The sequence below is a fragment of the Microtus pennsylvanicus genome, chromosome 2 (assembly GCF_037038515.1).
Source record: "Microtus pennsylvanicus isolate mMicPen1 chromosome 2, mMicPen1.hap1, whole genome shotgun sequence".
Lineage (NCBI taxonomy): Eukaryota > Metazoa > Chordata > Mammalia > Rodentia > Cricetidae > Microtus > Microtus pennsylvanicus.
The window spans coordinates 151,755,851-151,780,447 of record NC_134580.1 but is presented as its reverse complement, the minus strand read 5'-3'; the positions used below and the strand labels follow the sequence as shown (position 1 = coordinate 151,780,447).

At 49.6% G+C, this 24,597-nt stretch overlaps 1 protein-coding gene across 2 annotated transcripts in view; it reads right to left on the bottom strand.

The window, feature by feature from the left end:
* Osbpl2 (oxysterol binding protein like 2) overlaps positions 1-20,286 on the bottom strand; it is a 51,505-nt gene extending 31,219 nt beyond the window's left edge. Inside the window, exons 1-3 of one of the 2 annotated variants that reach the window (XM_075963310.1) lie at positions 20,132-20,286; positions 17,126-17,450; positions 16,700-16,794 (exon numbers count right to left, since the gene is read on the bottom strand). The gene's annotated coding sequence lies outside the window, so the exon portion shown is untranslated. The remainder of the gene's footprint in view (positions 1-16,699; positions 16,795-17,125; positions 17,451-20,131) is intronic. The other variant, XM_075963309.1, reaches the window with a different exon arrangement.
* Positions 20,287-24,597: the final 4,311 nt, after the last annotated feature.

Genomic DNA, 24,597 nt, shown 5'->3' with positions numbered 1-24,597 from the left:
TCCATCTCCATAAAGTTCAAGGCCAGTAGGGTTACTTGATGACTACAAAACAAACAACAACAAAAACCTTCAAACTGTTTCAAAAGGTTTAAATTTTTTTTCTGAACATAAGTAGAGCGCTACTTGTAACTTTCCAAGTCTCTGCCTGTGAAGCCTGACTGACAAGGAAAGTCCAAGAAGTAAGTCCTCTGCCCTTGGGGCAGCCCACACAGTCCTAGAGACAACACCCACCCATCTCTGAAGCTTTGCATAATTATAGGCAGCTAAGCTTCTAATCACCAACCAGCAGGCGTTCAGCACCCCCCCCCCCACACACACACACACACAACGCTTTGGGTACTTCCCTTTTCTTTGCTCCCTTCCCAACAAGAGACACCTGTGAAGCAACACAAGGAGCAGCCATAGTCCACGCACGGCTGTCCCTGGTAAAGCAGGGAGGTGTGGTTGTACCTAATGTTTAACAGTGCAGAGCCAGCCAACAACCGCCTACAGACGCAGGAGGAAGGTAAATTCTCTGGAGGAGAACAGCTAAAGCCAGGGTGGGCACCATTCTGTCCTGCAGGTGGTAAGACAGCCAAATAGGCAGCGATGTGCTGTGTCTGTCCCTCCAAGACTGGGCTGGGAACAAATAAATGATCAATGTCATTCTGGAGGGCATCGGTTCCCAGTGACAGGCACATTCGCCCTTGAGAAACTAAACTCCTCCTTTGCCCTCACAGACTACCTGCTATAGCAGTGATGCAGCAGTAACGACCTCACCAGACCCGGGTACCTTTTACTGCATTTTCTGACATCCAAAATTGAGAGCCAGTGCGTTTCTGTCCGCTATAAACAGCCTGCTCTGCAGTATCGCTATAGCAGCACAGATGAGACAAACTACAAACAACAGCCTTACCAAACACACTGATGCCCAAGTTCCTAAAGACACTACGAAGAGGTGACTGGTCACCTGAAGCCAATGAATCATTTTGAAAACAAGGAAAGAGGAGCTTAGGATGTGGCTCGCCTGATAAAGTGTGCATCTAGCATGCTGGAAGCCCTGGGCTTGATCCCCAGTACCATGTGAACCCTAACCCTGTAATCTCAGCATTCCAGAGATGAAGGATCAAAAATTCAAGACTGTCCTCAGTTCCCAGCCCAGGATCCATGAGACCCTGTCTCAAAACAAACAAAAAGAGTAAAACTGCTTCTTAGCCCTTGGCTGAGATCAAATGTGGCCATCAAAGCAGTAACACAGAGTCTGTGTATTCAGGGGAAAAAACACATGGCCAACTAAAGCCATCCTGCTGAGAAAATCTTGCCAAAATGCAGCCCAGCATCTGGCTTCATCTACCAACTTAAGGAAGTGCTCAGAAAAGGATTGTGCTAGACACTGTGGGAGCCCAAACAGCAACACTCAGACTCTGAACCCTTCCAGGCCAGAGACAGTTTCTCCAGTAAACAAGTCACAGGGAAGAAAGAGACAGTGGTAGAGGACAGACATTATCCCTACTGAGCAGTGATTCTATGACAGTACGTGGCATATACAAAGGAAGGCATGAGCTAACACACATGCTGAACTATATAAGGCTATATTCTCATCTCAACCTTATACCTCAAATACATACATTTTATTACATATAAATCATTCACTTCAAAAGCCACCTTGAAGCCTGGTGTGGTAGCATATAACCATAACCCCAACAGTCCCAAGGTGCAAGCAGGAAGATTAGGAAATCAAGGTTATCTGACCTATAAAAAAAAAAGCAAGTTAGAGGCCAGCCTCAGTTACATTGATACATGTCTCAAAAACCACAAACAAACAAGTAAAAAGCTACTTTGAGAGCCTACGGTATAGTTCAGTTGGTAGAGTGATGGCCTAGCATTTCTAAAACCTGAGCCCAATCCTTAGTACCCGAGGGGAAAGCTACTCTAAAAAGAGACAAATGAGCAGAGCAGCCGTAGAGCACTTGGGAGGCAGCGGCAGATGCATCTCTTAGACCAGGAGAGTCGAGGCTACCCAGAGAAACTCTGTCTTGAAAAAAGCAGAAAAACAACAAAAGAAAAAGACACAATGCTGGCAGGCAGTGGTGGAGCACAGTTTGAGACCAGCCTGGTCTACGGGATCAAGTTAGTTCTAGGACAACCAAGGACACAGAAAAACCCCGTCTCAGAAAGAGATTTAAAAAAAAAAAAAAAGGAGAAGAAAGAAGAGAGACACAAATGGAAGCCAGACAGTGGGGAATGCCTTTAGCCTTGAATTCAAGCATTTGGGAAGCAAAGGCAGGAATCTCTGGGAGTTGGAGCTAGCTTAGTTTACAGAGCAAATTCTAGGACAGCTAGGACTACAGAGCTGTAGCTAGGACTACTCAAAAAAACAAAACATCAAAAGAGACACTGATGGGGCCTGGAGAGATGGCTCCGAGGTTAACGGTGCTTATTGCTCTTGCAGAAGACCAGGGTTCAGATCTTGGCACTCACATGGTAGCTCTTAACTGTCTATAACTTCAGTTCCAAGGGTCCCAATCTTCTTTTGACCTCTGTAGGCTCCTGCATACATGCAGTGCACATATATACACTTAAGAACATACACATAAAGTAATTTTTTAATAAAAAAGATACTAATATCATGCCTGAAGCCAAATCAAACAAGGTTGTACAGAGATCAGGATCACTGGACATGAGGATCAGTGCATGTGTGAGGAGTCATGGCAATGGCTTTCAAGACGCATCATAGTCTAGAGCTGTGCAGAAACATGATGGGAATCAGGGAGCATCTTGTTAGGTGTCCACAGCAGAACAGGCCTGGAAGGTGGCTGTCAGGGCTGGACAGAGGTACCCGAGAGTACACGGGTACTTTCCTGCTGTGTCTGTAAAAGATGCTGCGGGCCGGCCTGCATCTAAAGCAAATTACAGAAAATCATTGTAACAAGGGCATAAAACGTGAGGTCAGACACAAGCTTGCTGGCTACTGAGACACTGTGGTCCCTTTAGCCTATGTCCCTGCCACATGTACCCTGGTGTCCGACTACAATCAAGAACCCATCTTGGGCCAGGTGGGGCATATGCCTTTAATCCTAGCCCTCAGAGGCGAGGTAGGCAGTTCTCCCTGAGTTCAAGACCAGCCTGATCTGTAGAGTGAGTTCCAGGATGGACAGGGCTACAAACAGAAACCTCATCTCAAAAAAACAAAACAACAAAGAAGAACCCAACCTGGAAAGTCTTTTTACAAGACTCCAAAGGTCAAGGACGCAGTCTTCCCGTGCATCCTCAGGAGGTCTCAAGTTAACTCCCAGCGTGGGTGCAGGTCGCCCTGAGGGACAGAGGTGCTCAAGGGCCTGAGAAGACTGCTGTGCTGTCAGGCCAAACCTGGTGCCAGACAATAGCTACCAGAAGCAGGGCTTCAGAGATGGCCACGCAGTGCTCTCGGGGAATTCTCCCGATGGACTTCTACAGCTAAATGGAGATCCACAGGAAGACGAGGCTGCGAACCACAAGGCACCCAGGTGCCTAGCAGTCCAGATGCTCACAGGGTGGAAAAGCATTGCCCTGGTTGGTCCTCAGACCTTCTGCAAGTCTGCCCCATCTCCAGGGTCTGAACCAGAACATGGGTCTACACATCTGTAACCTGCAGGCTCTGTGTTTTATCAGTTTAGCAGAACACCCCGAGAGAATACAAAGCTGTATTTGGGAACTGAGCCTCTTCTGTTAAAGGAAACTAAGTCTGGCTTTCTGAATAGAACACACCACTGTGGAGAGTCAGAGTGTTGCAGAAGCAGAGACAAACTATCTTGGATTACTGTTCTTCCCCTTAATTGCCACTCACTGCTCACCTTATTGTTTGACCTAACACCTCTTTAACTATCAGGCAAATGTCTGGAATGTGTTCTCAGCAGACTGCTGGCTTCTACCAACCAAAAGCTAAGAGCATCATCGGACAGCAACACCGCACCTACAACCTACAGCAGAAAAGTCCAAGAGGGCTGTGGGTTATTTTGTTTTCTATTTATGTGTTCCTATGTGTATGTAGGGAAGAGAGGGTATGTGTACCAGAGGCACATGGAGAGGTCAGAGGACAACTTGTGGAGCTGTTTCTTGTTTCCAACATGTGGGATGGAACCCAGGTCAACAGGCTTGGCAACAAGAGCTCTTTCTTACCCACTGAGCAACTCACTGGCCCACGAGCTGTGTTTTGTGTGTTGTCACAGCACTCTGCCAAAGCTGAGCTCACACATAAAGCAGATGGAAACGTAGACCTTACTGCCTGGGCAACGGGCCTACAGGTTCTACTCTCAGAACCAACCCACCAGGACTGCTTCAGGAAGGCCTCAGTGCTGTCTGGTCAGGTATTTCACTCTCTGACGTCTACAGAAAACCCAGGAAGTTAGCTCCAGCTGGGCATCATTTTGGCCTTCCGCCTTCTCCACAAATAACCCCAGGCTGGGGGCAGGGCTCTCCCTCCATCTGGTACCCAAGCACTCATCACTGTAGACCCTCCCCCACCTGGGACACCCGATAATTCAGCTACCCATTAAGTGCCCACCTGTTTCAAAAAGAGTCCTACCAGGCTCTCTTAAAGGTACCCTCTCTTTGCTGTCTTCCATCTTACGAGGACCTGACCCAATCAGGCCCCAAATGCCCCACCACTTCCACGAATTCTCCTACTTTACTCTTACAATGTATCTTAGGTTATTTACAAAAATAGATCTAGAGCTGGATATGCTGGCCATACATACTATCCCAGAACACAGGAGACTGAGGCGAGAGGATCTGGAGTTCCAGGGCAGCCTCGTCTACACACTGAGACCTTTTTTCAAACAAATAGGAAAGAAGGAGAGAGAGGGAAGGGGAGATCTAGATGTTTGGATAGTGAGTCATTAGAACAACCAGGGGGTATCACTGGTAACTTGCTGGAAAATCTAATCAGGGGAAACCTCTGCTGCTAAAAACAGGTGGGGCAAGCTAGATAGGATCTCTACAAAGCACTGCATGCATGAGCAATTCAAACATGCTAAAGCCACTTTTTCTCACATACCTGTAATCTCAGCATATGAGAGGTGGAGGCGGTAGGAGGATGGAGAATTCGAGGCCAGCCTGGGCACAGGAGACCCTATCTGAAAAAAAAATATTTGTGAAACAAACACAGGCTGCAGGAACTCTCTCACTAGTTTCTGCAGGAGAATGTTAGTCTCCAACACCCAACCCTGCGTGACAGTCAGGAAGCTTATAGATGTTACTGAAGGACTCGCCCTGTCCTAAGAGACCACACAGCAGGATCACAGAGCAGGAGTCCTCAAACAGTGAGAAGTCTCACAAGTGCCTAAGCTGAGGCCCAATGTACCATTCCAGTCTCTCTCAAAGGTAGGTAAGGACACAGGAGTCTAGAGAAATGTAAGAGATACCCCAAAGAGAAAGAGTAGCCATGAGCACTGTGCTCCTGATAGCACCTCTCATCCCAAGACCCCCACAGCCACAGCATTTCCTGTCAAAGCTGACAGATAAACTCGGGCAATGGGCAAAACATAACAGAACTCATGAGGCCAAGTCAGGACACCACCACATCCTCAAAGTCAAGCCTTCCTCAACATGGAGTCAGTGACCCAGCACGAACTATCTGGCTGTATCCCCCAGGTGGGCCTGTGGGACCCCAGATGCACGACATGAAAGAAGAGTCACTCAGGAGCACTGTGAAGAGAACACATTTCTGCGATGGCCAAAATTGCTCTGCAGGAATTCAAGGCAACTTCCTGGACTGAGGTAGAGGATGAGAAAGCTAAGTCACAGAGACAAAATTGGCTCCATAATCTGAACACATAGCTACACCAGAAGCCTCTGCACAGCCTTGATGTGGGAGTGATTTCTTATTAATAAAGAAACTGCCTAGACCCATTTGATAGGCCAACCCTTAGGTAGGCGGAGTAAACAGAATGGAATGCTGGGAGAAAGAAGCTGAGTCAAGAAGTCGCCATGGTCCTCCCACTCCAGACAGACGCAGGTTAAGATCATTCCTGGTAAGCCAGCTTGTGGGCTACACAGATTAATAGAAATGGGTTAGATCAATATGTAAAAGCTAGCCAATAAGAAACTGAAACTAATGGGTCAGGCAGTGTTTAAAAGAATACAGTTTCCGTGTAATTATTTCGGGAAAAGCTAGCCGTTCAGGCGGCCGGGTGCGGGGACTCAGCCCGCCGCTCCTACTACTACAGAGTGGCACCCAACGTGCTAATGAACTCCACGTAAAACCTGAGAGGGCTTAAAAAGGAGAGAGAGAGACAGAGAGAGAGAGAGAATTTACGACAGCTTTTTGCTGTTTGTGGGTTGCGCGCCGCAAAGAAATTGTCCTGACTCAGCAGCAGGAAAAAACTGGCTGTTTTAAAATGCCGGCTTTCTGGGCTGTGCCGCCATTGCGATCTCTGTCTGGCCCCTGTGGGAGACAGAGCTTTTGAATGGAGCATTTGGAGTAAAGCTCTATGGCTTGGTTGATGGCAATGTGGACTGCTGTGTGCCTGGAACTGTGTGTGGCTCAGGGGCACCAAATGGCTCTGAGGCAGGAGCTGCTCAGCTCCGCCATGCTGAACTGTGCTGGTCTCAGGTAGGAACTACCGTAATTACCATAAAAACAGCGCAGTTAAGGTTTTCACTGGGCAGGAAACAGGCTGTACCTTATTACCGTATTACCTGTACATGGTGCAACTTAAGTTTTTAAGAACTGCTTAACATTTTAAGAAATGCTCCTGGATAGTAAAAATATTACAGATTCACAATAAAACAGATTCAGACATAAAAGACCATACTGTTGGATGAATGTACGTAGGCTTGAGAGAGAGAAGAAAAAGAATATAGAGAATAAAGTTAATGGTTTAAAAAAAAAGGTAAAGTCTTTAAAGAGACAGAGTACAGTTAGTTAAGAGATTAAAAGAAATAAAGAAAAATAAGCCACATAAAAATGGAAAATTCACAGAGAGTCTGGATTATGTACATTGTGTTTTCTTTAAAATTTTTGACTGTGAAGGAGCTAAGTACAGAGAGACATTTCATTATATGGGCTGCCAAGCTAAACCAGAATGGATATAAGGGTATTATGATTTCAGAATTTGGGTCTAAGGATATGATGCTTTGGAGAGAGTCTTCTTTTGTTTTCACAGAGGATGAGACCCTGTTCATTTCTTCTATTCCGATTTGGTATGATGGACCACGTCCTCCTGAAGGGCTGCGGTGAACATCTTCAGAAAATTGCTTTGCTCAACTGCCAACTGAGATGAAACTAGCAAACAGGTTATACCATGAAAGACCTAATTAACGACGCCCCCATTCAGCAGGAAGCAGTTTGGAGAGAAAAACCTGCGCCCATATTCCCAAAAATTGTTTATAAATGTTCTTTTACATTTAAAGGGGGATATGATATAGGTATGAATAATTTGCATTGGTATGGATTTTAAAGTCAATTTTGTTATATGTATATGTATTTTTGATCTTGAATAAGGTGTGATTGTGTAGTTCATTTTTAAAATGTAATGTATAATTAGGAAATATAGGTTGTTGATGGATAATCATAAATAATAGTCAAGTTTGTAGTCATGTTACTTAGATTTTCTAGATATATAGAGATATATTTCAGATAGGCATTCTTCATATCTCTCAAAGGCTACAGAATATAGCATTTAGAATATTTTAATAACTTAGGACTTTTCATGACAATGAGACATGTCTGCTCCTGGCGGCACCAATCTACTTCGACAGGAAGATAGGCATCGAAGAGGATCCTTATGGAGTTTGATAGCCATTTGGGCAAGAAACTGCTCTTGCCTGGACTGTTGCATAAAATGGACACAGAGAACCCGCAGAGAGAGGACTGCTGAACTTGCCTAAAGGTGACACGGTCTTTTGGGGTTCATCACTCATGAAAGAGTCTGCGAGACATTCTGCAGGACACAGCAGATAGTGACTGAACTGTCTTTGAAATTGCCTGCTTCATGGAAATGTCTGCTGGATACTATGGGCCTGAAGGCTGAAGATGGATGCCCCAATGGTACAGAGGAACTTTGGGTGACTGTACAGGCAGCGAGATGTCTCTGTCATTTTCTTGTTTACTTAGGTAATATTATATCCTTCTGGAGTCTTTGATGGAGTTGAAGAATGGATAGGTAGTTATAGTTTTCCATTGTTATGATAAAAGATAAAATAGATATAAATATTGTAACTGTGATTCTTGCTTAATAACTGTTTTGCTATATGTAATTTTATTATGTTAAAGTTAAAGCCTTTCTTTTTTGTTTAAACGGAAAAAGGGGAAATGATGTGGGAGTGATTTCTTATTAATAAAGAAACTGCCTAGACCCATTTGATAGGCCAACCCTTAGGTAGGCGGAGTAAACAGAATGGAATGCTGGGAGAAAGAAGCTGAGTCAAGAAGTCGCCATGGTCCTCCCACTCCAGACAGACGCAGGTTAAGATCATTCCTGGTAAGCCAGCTTGTGGGCTACACAGATTAATAGAAATGGGTTAGATCAATATGTAAAAGCTAGCCAATAAGAAACTGAAACTAATGGGTCAGGCAGTGTTTAAAAGAATACAGTTTCCGTGTAATTATTTCGGGAAAAGCTAGCCGTTCAGGCGGCCGGGTGCGGGGACTCAGCCCGCCGCTCCTACTACTACACAGCCTAGTGAGGGACTCCCTTTCCCCTGCAGCAAGGCTACCTTAGGTGCACAATGCTTCTTGGTTATGTTGTCTTCTTGGTCACCTTCTCTTCAGCATCGCTGTTTTCACCTGTCCCTGGGTATCCTCTTACAACACCCAGCAAGCCACCGTGCCACAGAGAATTCAGAGGTACGATGAAGGAGGGAGTGGTCAACATGATTCCATACACCAAGTACTCCAAACAGCCTGGTAAGGCAGCGTGGCACAAGGGCCTCACGGGATAAACCACTGACAAGGAGGAAACAAAGCTGGAGACTTTTAGCCCCATAAATCTAGGCCTATGCTGGGAGAACAACAGCACAGCCTACCTCAGATCAATACCACAGCCAGTTCCCTAAGAGCGAGCAGAAGGAGACAGAGGATGAGACCGTCCACGCCCGTCTCATCTTCTCTCCAGACCACCTTGCGGTTCTCAGGTCACATCGTCACTGGACAATACTCTGCCAACACTAATGGAAGAGCAGGTCTGAAGAGCTCTTCACGGTAGAAGTGTAGTGGTTATTTCTTTTCTTTTTATCTTTTTACAAATTTTGGATAAATTTAGAATCACAAAAACAATCCCTACTCCTTTGGGGAGAGCAGCAAGAATGGCTGGCTGGCTTTAGCCTTGCCTGCAGTCATCACGATGAGAGTGCATGACCTTAGCTTTAAGCACAGGCAATCTTGAGGAAGGAAGCAGAAGTGACCTTCACTGACCACTGGCTCCTTATCCTTTAGCCAAACACAGTTAACCCCAGCTGTACAAGAAGTGCCACTATAGGCAAGACAAATGGGCTTCTCCTTCCCTGCATGTCCTAGCGTCAGCTTTCTGCAGGCTCCCAAGATGTGTGGTTTCCTGCCAGGCGCTACACAATCCATCCCACAGTAAACCTAACCATTCTTAGAGCTGGGTGAGTGACAGCTGACTTCAGCCTCCAGTCTCCACCCAGCAAGCAGAAAGAGCAACTCCCGTTAGTGTACACCTGCTGGGCAAATTTTGCAGCCACAGAGGACTCTTGAGTTTACTGGGAATTCACATAGGAAATGGGAAGTGTCTAGGTCCTGAGAAAGGCAAAGAAAGCAACAGCATTAATCGCCTGCTGTTTCCATTCTCTACATCAGCAGGGTGGCCCTCAACTACAGGCTAAAAAGGTGCTGAGCAGCCGCGGGGGGGGGGGGGGGGGGGGGGGGGGGGACACACCACACAGGACAGAGAGGGGACTGTCACCTCTAAGGGGAGCCTGAAGCCCATTATTCATGATGGATTCCTTCCTTCACTAGATCACACTTGATATCAAAGCAAGCACCAAAAACATACCACACACTTCAAGAACATTATCTTATAATCCAGCACAACGTATTTCAAGCACATACAAGATGACTTCAATGCTTTCGTACAAAAATGTTTGTTTTAGTCATCATCATCCTACGACAGGAAAGAACTGTTCAAAAGCTGCTCGAGAGTGGGCGGAAAGTTGTAGGTGGGTCTCCCCACAGCTTTGTCTGCCACTGAGACAGCAGACTCAGACAAGTGGTCAAGCCTCTGCTACATGTGGCTGCTGCTCCTCCCAACACGCACCACCCACCACCACCTTGCTGATCATCTGCTGATGAAAACACAGCTTTGAAAGAGCCAGAGAAGGTGGCTGCTGCAGAACCAAATGGATGGCCCTGATCACCCTGAGCAAGAGGTTCTCACTGCACTCAGTCTGTTCCCAGACGACTCTGACGTCCTCTCTGGCCAGCTTCCTCTTCCTCTCCAGGCCCTTCCTCATCATCTTGCTCAACCTCACTAACCAAACTGGTTTTACTGTGCTTAGAAATTTATCACGATAAAACCAAATCTACCCAGGTCACTCCCAAGATTCTTCCTGAGCACTGGGGGAGGGGTAAGCAGCAATAAGACCAAAGTCAGAGAATCACAAATCCTGATCCTCCTGCAAAAGACAAAAGAATTTAAAAAGAAAGAAAAAGAAAAAAAAAGTTGTTAAATTCAGTGTCTATGTTGTCTGCAGAAAGGTGACTCAGCTATTGATTAGGTGATCAAAGGTACCTGATCCAAAAAAGGGGTTTGACGGAGATGCAACCTATGGAATTCTGGGAATCCAGAGTTCACAGGTTTGGGATTGAACCAGAATCTATGCTCTCTCTCACAAGTGCCCCAGGTTTGCTGATGATGAACCAGGACCACGTCCCTCTACCCTTCTGGCCTAAAACCTCCTGGTCGAATGTAACTATTAAATCTAGAGTGCGGGCTTTGTTACACATCACTGGGAGAGACCAGCAATGGGACTGAGCATATGTAGAAGTGAGGTACACACCAGATCTGGCCAAAGTCCTTTGACAGTTTCTGGGGTGGCCTCACTAATGACACCTACTTTCATCACTATGGCGTTCCTTTACCCTCTCTGGGGTGTCCCCGACACTGGATTACATGCTTACCCTGTTTTTAAAGCACTGTCATTTCCTGATGCAGGGTTGCAGCTGCTCCTTTCTACACCAGCCTCTAGCCAGCTTGCTCATCTGCCAGGTGTGCCACTGTGGCTCCCCTTCTACAGCTGCATCTACAGATTCCAGAGCAGACCCAGCACAGCTTCCCAGCAGATATCTTGCTCTCCATGAATAACTGTCCCCACCGCAAGAACGCCAGCATTCACCAATGCAGGTGCTCACCAGGCATCTTTCTAAACCAGCAGTCTAGCCCTTCTGAGAAACTTGCCCATAGACACCAACCACCCAAGAGCCCTTGGGACGCTACCTACCTGCTATACTTTAACACAGGTCCAGACTACTCCAATGCCCAAACCAGGGTCAGGCACTGTCAGCCCCAACAGGTAAACATCCCACACTCTCACCCAGCCCTACTCTGCACAGGCCAGAGCTCAGAGAGTGTTTCTCAAAATAAACCAAGTATTCTTAAGGGTGAGCTTGGGGGGGGGGGGGGCAGGAGAGCAGTCAGCAGCAGTACACACAGCCACTTCCTGAAATCAGTCCTCCCAGGTTCACCACCACCCCACCACCACTGCGCCAACTAAGACACGGTGCTTGGAGGCTCTGCCAAGCGGCCCCATTTTCTTTCCTTATTTTGGAAAGAATGAAGTGTCAACAAAGTTCAGGGCACATTCTGTGAGCCACATGACCATGTCTATAAGCAATGGTCATGGCTAGGACTCAACCAGTAGTCTGAAGGAGCCATAGCATCAGCAGCAGAGATATGCTAGCAAACATTGTAACAAGTCAGAACTTAGACAACACAGACACAAATTCAGGACTAAACCTGGACATCAAAACCATTATCAAACTAGAGCTTGGACTATTAACTCTTATGATTGAAGTTTGCTTTGTTTGGCTTGGTTGTTTTTGTTTTTACCCCCAAGACAGAGTTTCTTTTTTTAAAAAAAAAACAAACTTATTTATTTATTATGTATACAATATTCTTTCTGCGTGTAAGCCTGAAGGCCAGAAGAGGGCACCAGACCTCATTACAGATGGTTGTGAGCCACCATGTGGTTGCTGGGAATTGAACTCAGGACCTTTGGAAGAGCAGGCAATGCTCTAACCGCTGAGCCATCATCTCTCCAGTCCCAAGACAGAGTTTCTTTATGTAGACTCAGCTGTCCTGGAACTCGCTCTGTAGACCAGGTTCGCCTCAACCTCACAGAGATCTGCATGACTCTGCCTCCCGAGTACTAGGATTAAAGGTGATTAAGGTATTTTTCAAATTTTATTTATGTTTATTGGTGTTTGGTCTGTGCTCCACACGTGTAAGTTACAGGCAGTTGTGAGTCTCCACGCAGGTGCAATCAGCACTCTTAACCACTAAACCATCTCTCCAGCCCTGAAGTATTTTTAAAATGTATCTGTTTATTCTAGGGTAACACACACAAAACAGTGCACAGGAAAGGCCCACAGACAACTCTGTGGAGTCAGTTTTGCTGTCCCACATTTATCAAGGCCCCAGGAAATGAACTCAGGTCCTCAGGCTCCCTGGCAAATGCTTTTATCCCCTCAGCCATCTCATTGGCCCCATGACTGAAGCATTTAACAATTATGTTCAAATACTGACCTGTTTCAGTCAAACTGAATGTTATACGAAGTTTGGGACTAAACCCTGAACTGGCCAACTAGTGCTAAGCAGAACATCAGATGTCAACATCCAAATGGAAGCAGGTGATGACCAGGAGACATTGCCTTACATCCAGTGCCCACAGAAAGTCACAGTAAATATGCCCAGGGGCTGGAGAGATGGCTCAGCGGTTAAGAGCATTGCCTGCTCTTCCAAAGGTCCTGAGTTCAATTCCCGGCAACCACATGGTGGCTCACAACCATCTGTAATGAGGTCTGGTGTCCTCTTCTGGCCTGCAGACATACACACAGACAGAATATTGTATATATAACAAATAAATAAATAAATATTTTTAAAAAGCATTTCTCAAGGTAGAAACTTATTTAAAACAAAACAAAACAAAAAAAACATACCCTCAAGTGTCCAGGAGTGGTTTTATAAGTAGAACATAGCTTGATGGCCTTCATTTCTCAGCAATGCATTCTACCAGAGCACGGACCTGCCTGGCCAAGGTTCTCTGGACTCTCCGCACTACTTCTGTCGTGTGTGGTGTCACTCATATGTGTCTTTCTCACCCTGCAGGGGGAGGAGCCAAAGTGCCCTACTGCACCTACCTACATATGGCTACATTTTACCTACACTCTTCTCAGTTACGCTTTTTTAAGGCAAAGCACAGAAGGTAAGAAGAAACAGTGACTGCTCCTAGCTAGAGAACAGCCAGGACCCAGGCCCCTACCTCAAGCCTTCCCCTCTCCCCTCCACAGGTCAACTACAGTGAGGGCTGTCACACAGCTTCAACCCAGAGGCATCTGTCCCCATACCTGGACAACTAAGATGAAGCAAGCAAAGCTTTCCAGAGGAGTATCAGAGAAATCATTTTCAAGATGCAGTAAACTTCATTTTAGGCAGCATAGAGAATTAAAATGCAACAAAAATGTTCTAATCAAAAAAAGAAATAGCAGGGCCCAGAGAGACAGTGGTTAAGAGTTTTTGCTGCTCTCTGGGAGTTCTGTTTCCAGCAATCACTGGTACCGCTGAAATGTACAATATACATACACACACACACTAAATCTTAAATAAACAAACAGACAAGAAAAGAAAGCTGGGCAGTGGTGGCACATGCCTTTAATCCCAGCACTCAGGATCAGGAGGCAGAGGCAGGCGGATCTGAGTTCGAGGCCAGCCTGGTCTACAAGGGCTAGTTCCAGGACAGGAACCAAAAAGCTACGGAGAAACCCTGTCTCGAAAAATCCAAAAAAACAAAACAACAACAAAAAATCCTAAGTGAAAGTCCCACGAGGTTTCTGATGTTTGTTTTCTGTTTTGACACGGGAACTTATTCTGTAGCCCGAGTTGCCTAAACCCTCAGTCTTCCTAATTCAGCCTTCCTAAATGCTGGGATTATAAAAACCTTAATATTGAAAGTTAGGCTAAGCAAGATGGAGCACAACTTTAATCCCAGCACTCGGGAGGCAGAGCCAGGTGGATCTCTGTGAGTCTGAGGTCTGCCTGGTCTACACAGTGTTGCAGGTTATTTGATCACACTGTGCAAAGAGATGTCTCTGTTTTATCTTAGCTGCCTAAGGCACCTTCTGATTGGTATAATAAAGAGCTGAATAGCCAAATATCTAGGCAGGAGAGATATGTGGGCCTTCTAGGGAGAGAGAGGAACTTGGGGAAGAATCTACGTGGCAGGAGATTCACCAGCAAGATGCACAGGAAGTCAGACATACGGTATGAGGTAACGAGTCATATAACAGAACGTAGATTAATATAAATAGGTTAATTTAAGTTTTAAGAGCTAGCTGGGAACAAGTCTAAGGTAAAACCAGGATTTCATAATAAGTCCGTCTCCTCGCCATTGTTTAGGAGCTGGTGGTCAAAACAAAGTCCAAATACAACACCATGAGTTCTGGGACAGTCAGGGCAATGTGGAGAGACCCTGCCTCAAAAATAACCTCCCCCAAAACATGTTTGTTGTATGTTGAAAGTGAGGATGGAGTTCTGTTTAAGATGTGAATTTAACAATGCATAGTGGCATATGCCTTTAATCCCAGCACTCAAACAACAGCAACAAACCCCTCTCACAAAAAAAAAAAAAAAAAAAAAAAGTGAACTCATGGGCAGGATACATAGCTCACTGGGTAAAGGCACTCACTGCCAAGCCCAAAGACTTGAACCAACTCCACCTAGTTGTCCAATGACCTCAACATGTACACGATGAAACATACACACATACATAGAATAAATTTTTAAAACGTAATTTAAAAAAATATATAATGGAAAGAGAATGGAAAACTTGGGGAGGTAGGCATGAGAAGGGAACAAGGAGGATGAATCTGATCAAAATATATTATGTAACATGTATGAAAATGTCATAATGAAACTCATTAAATGCATAGTTAACATATGCTAATAAAATATACTTAATTTATGCTAATAGTTTTTGTTACGTTTTGAGATAAGGTCTTACTATGTGTCCTTTGCAGGCCTAGAACTTGAATTCAGATATTTGCCGGCCTCTCAGAATGGTAAGATTAAAGGTACATACCATCATTCCTTGCTTCACATTCTTTTTAAAACATGTTTATATTGTCAGGCATGGTGGCACACACCTTTAATCCCAACACTTGAAAGACAGAGGCAGGCAGATCCACAATTCAAGTTGGAGGCCAGCCAATGTTACACAGGGAGACCCTGTCTCAAAAACAAAACAACAAAAAGAACGTGAACTTGCCAGGGGCTGTGGTATAGGCCTGCAGTCCCAGGACAGGGGCGTGGAAAGGATGCCAGTTCAAGGTCATTCTCGGCAGCACCGTAGTCCACCCTGAGTTACGTAAGATGCTGCCTCAAAAGTAACAACGGAAACATGTGAAGAGCACACCAACTGGTACCCAATACCAATGCCGTGACAGCATACATACAAATAACATGACATGCACTAAGCTGGTCGCTTTATGTATTTAAGGGTACATATGTACATACACACATATGAAACAATAAAGAAACAGAAGTCATGAGTCTGAAAGAGAACAAAGGGGATTTGGAGAGATGAAAGAGAAGGAGGAAATGATATAATTATAATGCCAAAAATAAAGCTTTTTTTAATAATGTGAAATTGCGGCTGAGGAAATAGCGCAGAGGCTGATCACTTGTCTGACAGGCATTACACCATGTTCATCTCTAGCAAGGCAAAAAAGAGAAGAGAAAAAGGAACTCCGGAGTTATGGCGCCTTTGCTACATAACCCACTGCTCTGTGACCTGCCGCAAGCTCCTCGACCTCTCCATTTCTCAGGAATAAGGATGCTAGTGACGGCTGTAAGAATCATGCGTCTAATGATCTAGAACAAATAATTGCTCAAAATTATCGCCCCTTGAGATAAGAGTTGTTATTAACAGACTGTACCTGGGGCAGACGGGAAGGCAGGTTCCACGGAGGGCATGCAGCCACCCGTTTCCTCATTGCCACCCTTTACATGGCACCATGGGAGGTGCTGGAGACAACAGAGCCGGTGTCCGCCCAAGCACTCCTGCTCCCTTACTCACGGCAGGGAACTAACACTTGGAACACCTGTTGCTCGCCAGCGCCCACTGCACACAACTGATCATATGTATCTCCTACTGGTACAGGCGATGTCACAGGCCATAAACAGAAACGAAGGTGAGAGAGGGGGCGGGTGGCAGTTAGGAAGGGCGCGCTCTCTGCGGGGACAACTAGGAGCTGCCCAGGACGGGAGACCCCACTCAGGAGCTGTCCCTCCAATATCTCCGACGGTGTGGAGCCAAGCCCGAACGCGGGCCTCCGGGAAGTGTGTGTGGAGCCCCACAGAACCACCTGAGGTGCCAAGGCCGACCCAAAAGGGATACCCCAAAAGCCAGTCCTCCTCCGGAGACTGAGCTGCCCCAGCCCAAGGGCGCAGCGTCTCAGAGGAGCCGGGACCCTCAAGGCGGACTGAGCGCCGCCACCTCCACCTACCTGCTGGGCCCACGGGGCGCGGAGGGGCTGGTTCTGCGCAGAGCTGACGGCCCTGGCTGCCTCCCCGGCACAGGAGTCTGAAGGCTCGCCCGACTCTGTGGAGAGAGAGACAGAGAGAGGACCTCCGACGTGAGGCCACCGCGGGCACCAAGTTTCGCGCGCGCCCCGACGGGATGCGCAGCTTACCGACCGCAGCGCGGACGGGACGCCCCGAGAACGCCGGAGTGCCTCGCGCGCGACCGCGGACCTCGCACGAGTCCCACGGGGGCCCAGTCCAGCGCGCGGTCGTCCACACTCCCGGCGGCCGGCGGCGGCGGCCTAGAGCCCCGACTCTCCAGCCCGGGAGCAGCCGGCTGAGGCCTAGGCGGCCCGCGGGCCTCCCTGAGCCCCGTCCTCGCCAGCCCAGCCCCGCCGCAGCCCACTCACCTGAACGCGGTACCCGCAGCGCCGCCGACCCCGCCCGCGGCCCGCAACCAACCCGCAACCCACTGACACCCGGGCGGAAGTGCGGCCCGCGCCTCTCAGACCCACAGCCCGCCGCGCCGCTCGCCGCGCCCCGCGCCGTGCTCGTCATCCGCCGCCCGTCCAATCGGCGCCCTGCCCGCAGGTCGCGTAGGGGGCGGGGCTATGCTGATCACGTTCTCCGTACGGCCTCTCCGTCGGCCTCTTCGGAGTCCGGCCCACACGGGGGAGTGGCGGCGCGCTCAGCCAATCAGCGCTTGGAAAAGGTGGATTTCTGCAGATACTGAAGCTAGGACGAAAGGGGAGGAAGAAGGAAGGGGCGTGGCCTTGGGAGAGGCTAGTTTACAAACAGTGAGTCAGGTGGCTGGGCGTGGACCATCCGGCTGGCGCTGGGCTAGACCCGCCCTTCCACTACGGACCCCCAGAGGTGTTTCTGACGGTTGCTAAGGTCCAGACAAACGACCAATGTCGCCTTGGCCTTTGCGCACCAAACGTGGCTCTACAGAGCCTGGGGCCAATTCACCCCTGCAGCTGCCCCGCTGGCCGGTCTCTCCTGTTTAACACCCTTAGGCGCCCTGCGGTTTGCAGTGGCTTCTGGTTAAGGCCAGCAATTTCTGGGCACACGTCTGCAACGGGCATTCTTGCCGGCTGTTTGGCCTCAGGAAAGCTAACTGACCTCCATGAGCACTCAGTTTCCTCTGCAGCCAGGGCTCACCAGGCTCCATATCATTTGAACGGTGGACTGGTTTGAGACAGGTGGGGTGACATGAAACAAGATGGCTACTGGCTCACATAGGACTTTCCCTGTTACAGGAATTGCACAGGGACAGGCGTGTGTGGTCCTGTCCTAGCCAGGAGGTTCAGCTCAATGTCAGACCAGAGGGAAGTAAGTTAGAGGTCTCCTGTCTTCTACAAACCTTCCGAGAAGCAAGTGAGGTGAGAGAATACTGGAGTCTGGGGCTCCCGTAGGTGTCTGCCGGCTTGAGAGCGTGAAGCCAAGGAGGAAGCAAAACCCCTAGGTCCCCCAGAGCCAGCTGCACCTGACGTCTCTCCTAGGCTTTCCAGTTGCTCGACTAACTGGGATTCTTCTAAGCCAGTCTGTGCTTTTGCCAAAGGGTTTCTGAATCCCCCTGAACCACAGATCGTGACGTACATATGACCTTCAGCCCACGCGGAGACCCCTGGCTTCCTCTGTGGTCCACTCTGCAGATGCTCCCGCGCTCTGCAAACACCGAGCGAGTGCGTGGGTCTCTGTAGCAGAGCAGACCCTGTCTGCCTCTCTGGCTCCCACCCCAGGGGCAGCTTGGCTTTCTGGTGGCCCCTTGTCAATGGCACTGGGGCTACGTGCTGGGACTGGAAAAGAGCCCCCTGCACGCTCTGCTCCTAAGAGAGAGACAGAGGAAGGCGGGCCAGGCCTCCGAAACAAAGGCGTTGCCATGGTTACCTCTGAAGAAAGCAACTCCAGCCCGCTGAGGGCTGATGGAAGGGTGCGGCAGCTGGCCCCCCAGCCAGGACAAGGACGGCTAGCTGGTTGCCACGGAGATAGTCAGGCTGACCAGGTTCTGCAGTTTTTGGGGGGTGGCTGGCCAAGTCCAGCTTAGAGTCCCTCAAACCCATCACCAGCCACACCCTCACCTAAACCTCCAAGACCAGTCCCTGTGCAAAGGACAGGCCTCAGTGAGCACCTGCTTTCTTACTTCAAGCTTCAGGGCCCTGCCATCTGGGCTGGACGGTCTCTGGGTCTTCAGGACCCAAGCCGTGGTAGGCTGACCTCAGGTGGTCCCTGGGGCTGGGGTGGCGTTCGAACCACCCATCTTCAAGCTCCTGCAGCCAAGGGATAGCCTTGAATTCCTCACCCCCTTGCCTTTACCTGTCAAGGGCTGAGACGACCGGTGTGCACCTGGCTCTCCACCCCTTTTAACAGGTGGGAGCCAGGGGGCTGCTTTCAGCAGCCTCAGGTGCAGGACGGGGTGAGTCAGCACCCCTAAGTCAGTGAGGGGGCTCTTTGGGACAAAGTTGGAGGTGCCCTCGCCATCCTCACACAGTGGCTAATTCTTTAGCAACGTTCTCTAGACATGGACTCATAGGGCATAGAAAGGGACAGGGGTGGCTCTGTGTCCTGCCATGACAGTGAAGATGGCTGAAATGACCCCCAAGTGTCCCATGATGGACATGTCCTATCCGGCTCCCCCATCTCAGCAGCTGACTAAGGAGACATATGTCATCTCTCCCACTCTACAGATGTCAGACTGAGTCTCGACCCAGTTACGTGTCTCCTGGTGCTGAGGCCCAGAGAAGTCTCATGGGCCAGCAGTCCATGATGTGCCCTGGACACAACGCCCAGAGTTCCCTGAGGGGACTATGTCTGAAGGCCACGAGATCAGGTTCCATGTCACAAGGCCCCCAACTAGCTGCGGCTTTGAGAATGCTCTTGGCGTCTGAGAAGTGCTGGTTCAAGGGACTGTTTGGGGACATGTTCCTTCCTAAACTGTTCCTGGGACCTGGATGAGAGCACACCCTATAGGGGATGCTATAAGGGGTGCCATCTCACCCCCACATGGTATGAATGAAGGATACCTTCCAGTCCCAAGTGGAGGTGGGATGTGACAGAATAGATCCTGGAGGCCAAGACAACTCCGAGGTCTTAGGATGGAGGGCAGAGGCTCCCTGACTGAATTTCTAGCTCACCCCTTTGTCTTCTTGACAAGGGAGGTGGCTACCCCATGCCTGTGGGCAGGCCATCTGTCTATGGCTCTCATGACCCCCACACAGACCTCCCTTGACCACAGCTGGCGCTGTGGGTGGTCACAGCTGGATAGAAACATGCACTACATCTTCCTGTTCCCTATCTTCAGCCCTGAAGGAGGCAGAAGAGAGAGAGATTTATGTTTCCCATTCTAGAAGAGAGCTGCAGCTTGCCCAGGGCCGGGCTGCCCGCCACCCTCGGCCCTTCACCCGCTTCCCTCCTACCTCCTTGCCAGAGTGCAATCTCCTCATCTCAGCCTGTTTGTAGACCAGCTGGGCCAGGGTGTGGCAACCAGGAACTGGGTGCCTTGGTACTGTGGCCCCACCTGGCCCCTGCTGTTGACGCCAACCTGAGGCCATCTCCACCCCGCATTCCCAGGTCTCTGGCAGAGCACACTTCCACACTCTCCTCAGGCATGCCCATGGAATCTTCTGTGGGGACACGAAGCAGGCTGCCTGTGGGCAGCCTGGCCACAGAGGCCTGGCCCAGCTCACGTGGCTTAGCTGATTCTTCCCAGGCAACTTTCAAGTCTCCTCTGCAACGTGACGACGCTGGCTTCCCTGTTGGGGAGGGAGGGTATTTTTAGGTTGAACCCGCCTCGTGAAGAGACAAGTTATCAATAGCAGCAGCAAAGGGCTTTTTCTTATTCTTTTTCTCCCCTATGGCTTTGGGACATGAACAAGCTGCACCCATTAAACTCTGCCAAAATAAAGCAGGAAAAGTGGTGTTCCCCAATAACTTTCACCTCACAGTTCTCTCTACGCTGCAGCAAAGTTCAAGTTGCCCCCAGCTGACCCCATCATTCCTGTGTTTTCTGGGAAGCTACCCTATCAACCTGACCAGTGACAGACTTTGCAGAAGTCAAGGAGTGTGGAACCAGAGGAGATGGGGAGGGAGGTCCCAGAGACCCCCTTCTGAGCTCCAAGGCAGCTGCTGTACCATTTCTGAGTGCTGTGTACCCAGTAGTAGGCTGAGCTCCCTAGAACGGACTGTATTAGCTGAGTGCCCAACAACTCAACACAAATGATCAAAGAGGCCCCCAGAGTCTGCCTTCTTGAGGTCTGGAGGCCTTATTTGCCAGTATCTAGTATTTCCCAAGGTCATGGGAGCGTTGGAGAGAAAAATCTTCAAAGCCGACTGTTTCTTCCTTCCCCACGAGGCTGACCGGAGCCCTTCCCACCAGAGTGTACAGAGGTGTCTGCATGCAAAGAGCCCGACGCAGACCCAGCATTTATGAAGACTGAGATTTTCTTACAGGACACTGGAATGGCATCCTGCCTAGCTGAAGGAAACATTTGAGCCGCCTTGGCTGCCTGCCCTTCAGGATTGGTTAGCAAGCACTCCATTTCGGAGGAAGCCCAGAATAACAAAGGCTTCAACAGAGTAAAAGTGTGCTTTTCTCCCACGTGACAGGAGCCCAAGCTGCCCTGTCTAGCTCCTGCCTTGCTGCATCACTCAACCAGGGCTAGCTTTCAGTCTGTGTCACTCCATGGCCCCAAACAGCGGCTGGTGCTCTAACCATCACCTTACATCTCTCAGACAGACAGGAGGGTGAAAGGGGAGGACGGCAACGCTACCCCACCAGATGAACCCTTTGCTGGAAGATCTGCCCCAGAGATGAGGAATGCCGGGCCCTGCACCCGCGCTTCCCTCTGCCCCGCCATACCATGGCTGGTGGAAAATGGGTTTCCAACTTTTCTGCTCACATCTCACTGGTTGGAGCCCCATCCTATGCTACATTGGCGAGGCAGCAGCGCTTTAGCTGAGGGTGTCATGGCCTAAATAAAACAGGCTCAAAAGAGGTCGCTTATCAGATAGACCCACCTGCTGGCCTCACCTAGAGGAGACCTGAAACTGGCCCCCCATAGGGCCCAGTGGCTGGGACTGTACCCCACACAATAATCTCACCCATAACAATGGAACTTTCTGGAAGCATCCTTGAGTGTCCTATACCAGTCAGGCGTGGGCCACAGGGGCAAGGACAGTGTGGACAGGGTGCCAGTGGGGCTCCACCTCATCGTTTTAATGCCACTCCAAGCCCAGCATGGGGTTGGCCCAGGAAACTGTGGTGCCTTCTTCCTGGCTGTACCCAAGCTGATGGAAGACTGGTCCCTGTTTCTTCTCCCAGCACCCCCCCCCAGCACCTGCTGCACACTGACCGTGGGGACCAGTATGAGCGGAGTGCAGGTGCAGAGAATGCCTGACCCTGGCCCTGCTCCACCAGTCCCAGGGGCCCATGCTGGGTGGCAGGAATACACGCACATCCTCGTGCAGGGGACTGGCAGGGCGGGAGGGAGCTGGAGGAGCGACAGCTGGGCTGGGTTAGATTTAGCTTGCTGAGAGCCAAATGCGTTGGCCGGAGCCGCTGGCTGGGCCTCAGTGCCAGGGAAGCTGCACACCGGATGGGAGGGGCAGGTTAAACACGCCTGGGAGCCTAGATGGAGGACAGAGAAGGGGTTCTGGACAAAGAATGGAGGTGTTTTCTTCTTCCTGGTGTTAGCCCAGGCTGGTGAGGAAAGCCAGTCAAAGCCACCCTCCTTTCCTGGCACCGCCATGCTTGTTCCGTAAGGCAGAGCCAGGGACATGAGGAAGAGGCAGCCAAGTAACTGGGGTCCTTCTGGGGGAGGGTGTGTAACCCTGCCCCATCCTGGGAGAGGTGATCAGGGAAGACACAGTCAAAGGCTGCCTGTGTGCCAGGCTGGGTTACCACAGAGGGCAAGGTGCCCTGCCCTGGACCCCAAGCTGATGCCAGTGTGCAGGACCCAAGCTGGGTTTACTGCACTGATGTGTCTGTCTTGAAATTCTTAGGCCACATTTTCCTCTCATAGCTGCCACCCTGTAAAGGGAATGGGCTGGGCACATAGCTAACGCCTTAACTAGCTTAGTGACCTATTCCCTCCAGGTATGGGGATGGGCCTGGCTATCAGGTTGGGGTTGTTTGGGGAAGATGAAGGGGCTGATAAAGGACCTCTCCCTTAGCACTTTGCCAGGGCTGGGAAAAGCCAGGAAACTCAAGACATCCTTAGCTTCTGGCCTTCTGAGCCCTTTGTCCAGCTGCACACAGGAAAGGATGGAGAAATACTCCCATCGACAAGAAGGTGTGAGTAGATCAACACAGACAACCGGACAGGACAGAGCTGACCATGCCTACAGGGAGAATGAAATGACCAACTCCATTGGGCACCCTAGGCTGGGATCCCCACAAGTCACCGACCACACAAGTCGGGAGTGGCCATGCTTGGGGAAGCATAGGCAGGTGGAGCTCTGTGAATTAAAGGCCAGCCTGGTCTACATATAGAGACCCTGTCTCCAAACAAAACAAAAACCATAGTCCCACACAGGGGACTCACTCAAGACAGACTCTAAGGCCCTGGGTGTATAGAGTGTGTTTGTGTCAGGTGTGTGTGTGTGCTAACCGATGCGCATACCCAGGCCAAGGACCAGAGGGAGTGGGGGTAGAACTCAGGGCCTAGAAGGAAGGCAGCCTGGAATCTAGGCAGGGACAACACAGGAACCTGGGGCACAGACACAGTCCCTCAGAGATGCAGGGACCTACGTGGTCTGCACTGGGCAGACTTTGGCTCCTCTCAGTTCTCAGTTCTAGCACAGCCTTTTTTTCTACACATGACGCCTGTTGTCCCAGCTGGGACAGGTAAGCACTAGCGCCACCCAGCTGATTTATGAAGAACTACAACCTCAGGAGTCAGTACTGTGTAAGCCCTTACAGGCATCAGTCCCAACTCCATAAGCCCAGACTGCCACCAGCGCCTCAACTCTGCTGTCTTTGACAAGTCTGGCAGGCCTTTGGGGACAGCCTAGTCTCTGATTTCCTGTTATGTTCTGACTCTGTGTGCTGTGAGTGTGTCAGGTAAATGGATGGCTGTGTGGGATGCAGGTGTCAACAAGGGTCTCAGATACCCACCCACCCAGCCATCCTAGGCCTTTCTGGAGATAGGACATGTTTCTGATACTGACTCGTCTCTACAGGGTGGGTCAGCTTCTTCCTGGTGCCCCAGCTCATTCTGCTGTCACCCAAACACACATTCACAGGCACACATACAAATACACACATTCACAGGTGCGTAAACACACACACCCCTTCACCCCTTACTCTGCATTCTTCCTCTCTCAAGGATCCAGGAACTTGAGTCATGAATTGCATTCACAGCCCTGCCCAGAGCATGGTTTGGCTTACTTTTATTCTCCTGACAGATGCCTGTTCCCTAAGGAGCAGCCTGGACTCACAGAGGACATTGGGAGTAAATAGAGCCACCTCACAGCGGGCAGGGTTTTCCAAGCAGCTCTAAGCCAACATGGACTCCCCTTCTTTATCCTTATGTTTCTGAGAGCTTCAGGGAGGGTTCTGGACTCTAACCTCTTAGGTTAGAGGGAGTCCACACAATGCTGTGGGAACCGGGTACATTCACAAAGGTGCAGGCACCACCCTGATCAAGGACTCTGGTTTAGCACAGCACAGTGGAGAATCCCATCCTGAGGGCACCCTCTGGGATGCCGGTGGGTTGAGTCTGAAGATATGTGACTGGGAGGGGGTTTCAAGTGGGGCATGGGAAGACATTGGCACCTAGGACACTTGCTCCAATTGGGTGGAGTGCCCTTCTTCCCAGCCATGAAACTCCATGGCAACCCCAGTGAGTCATTTCAGCAGCTATTCTCACCCAGGACAAAGGCA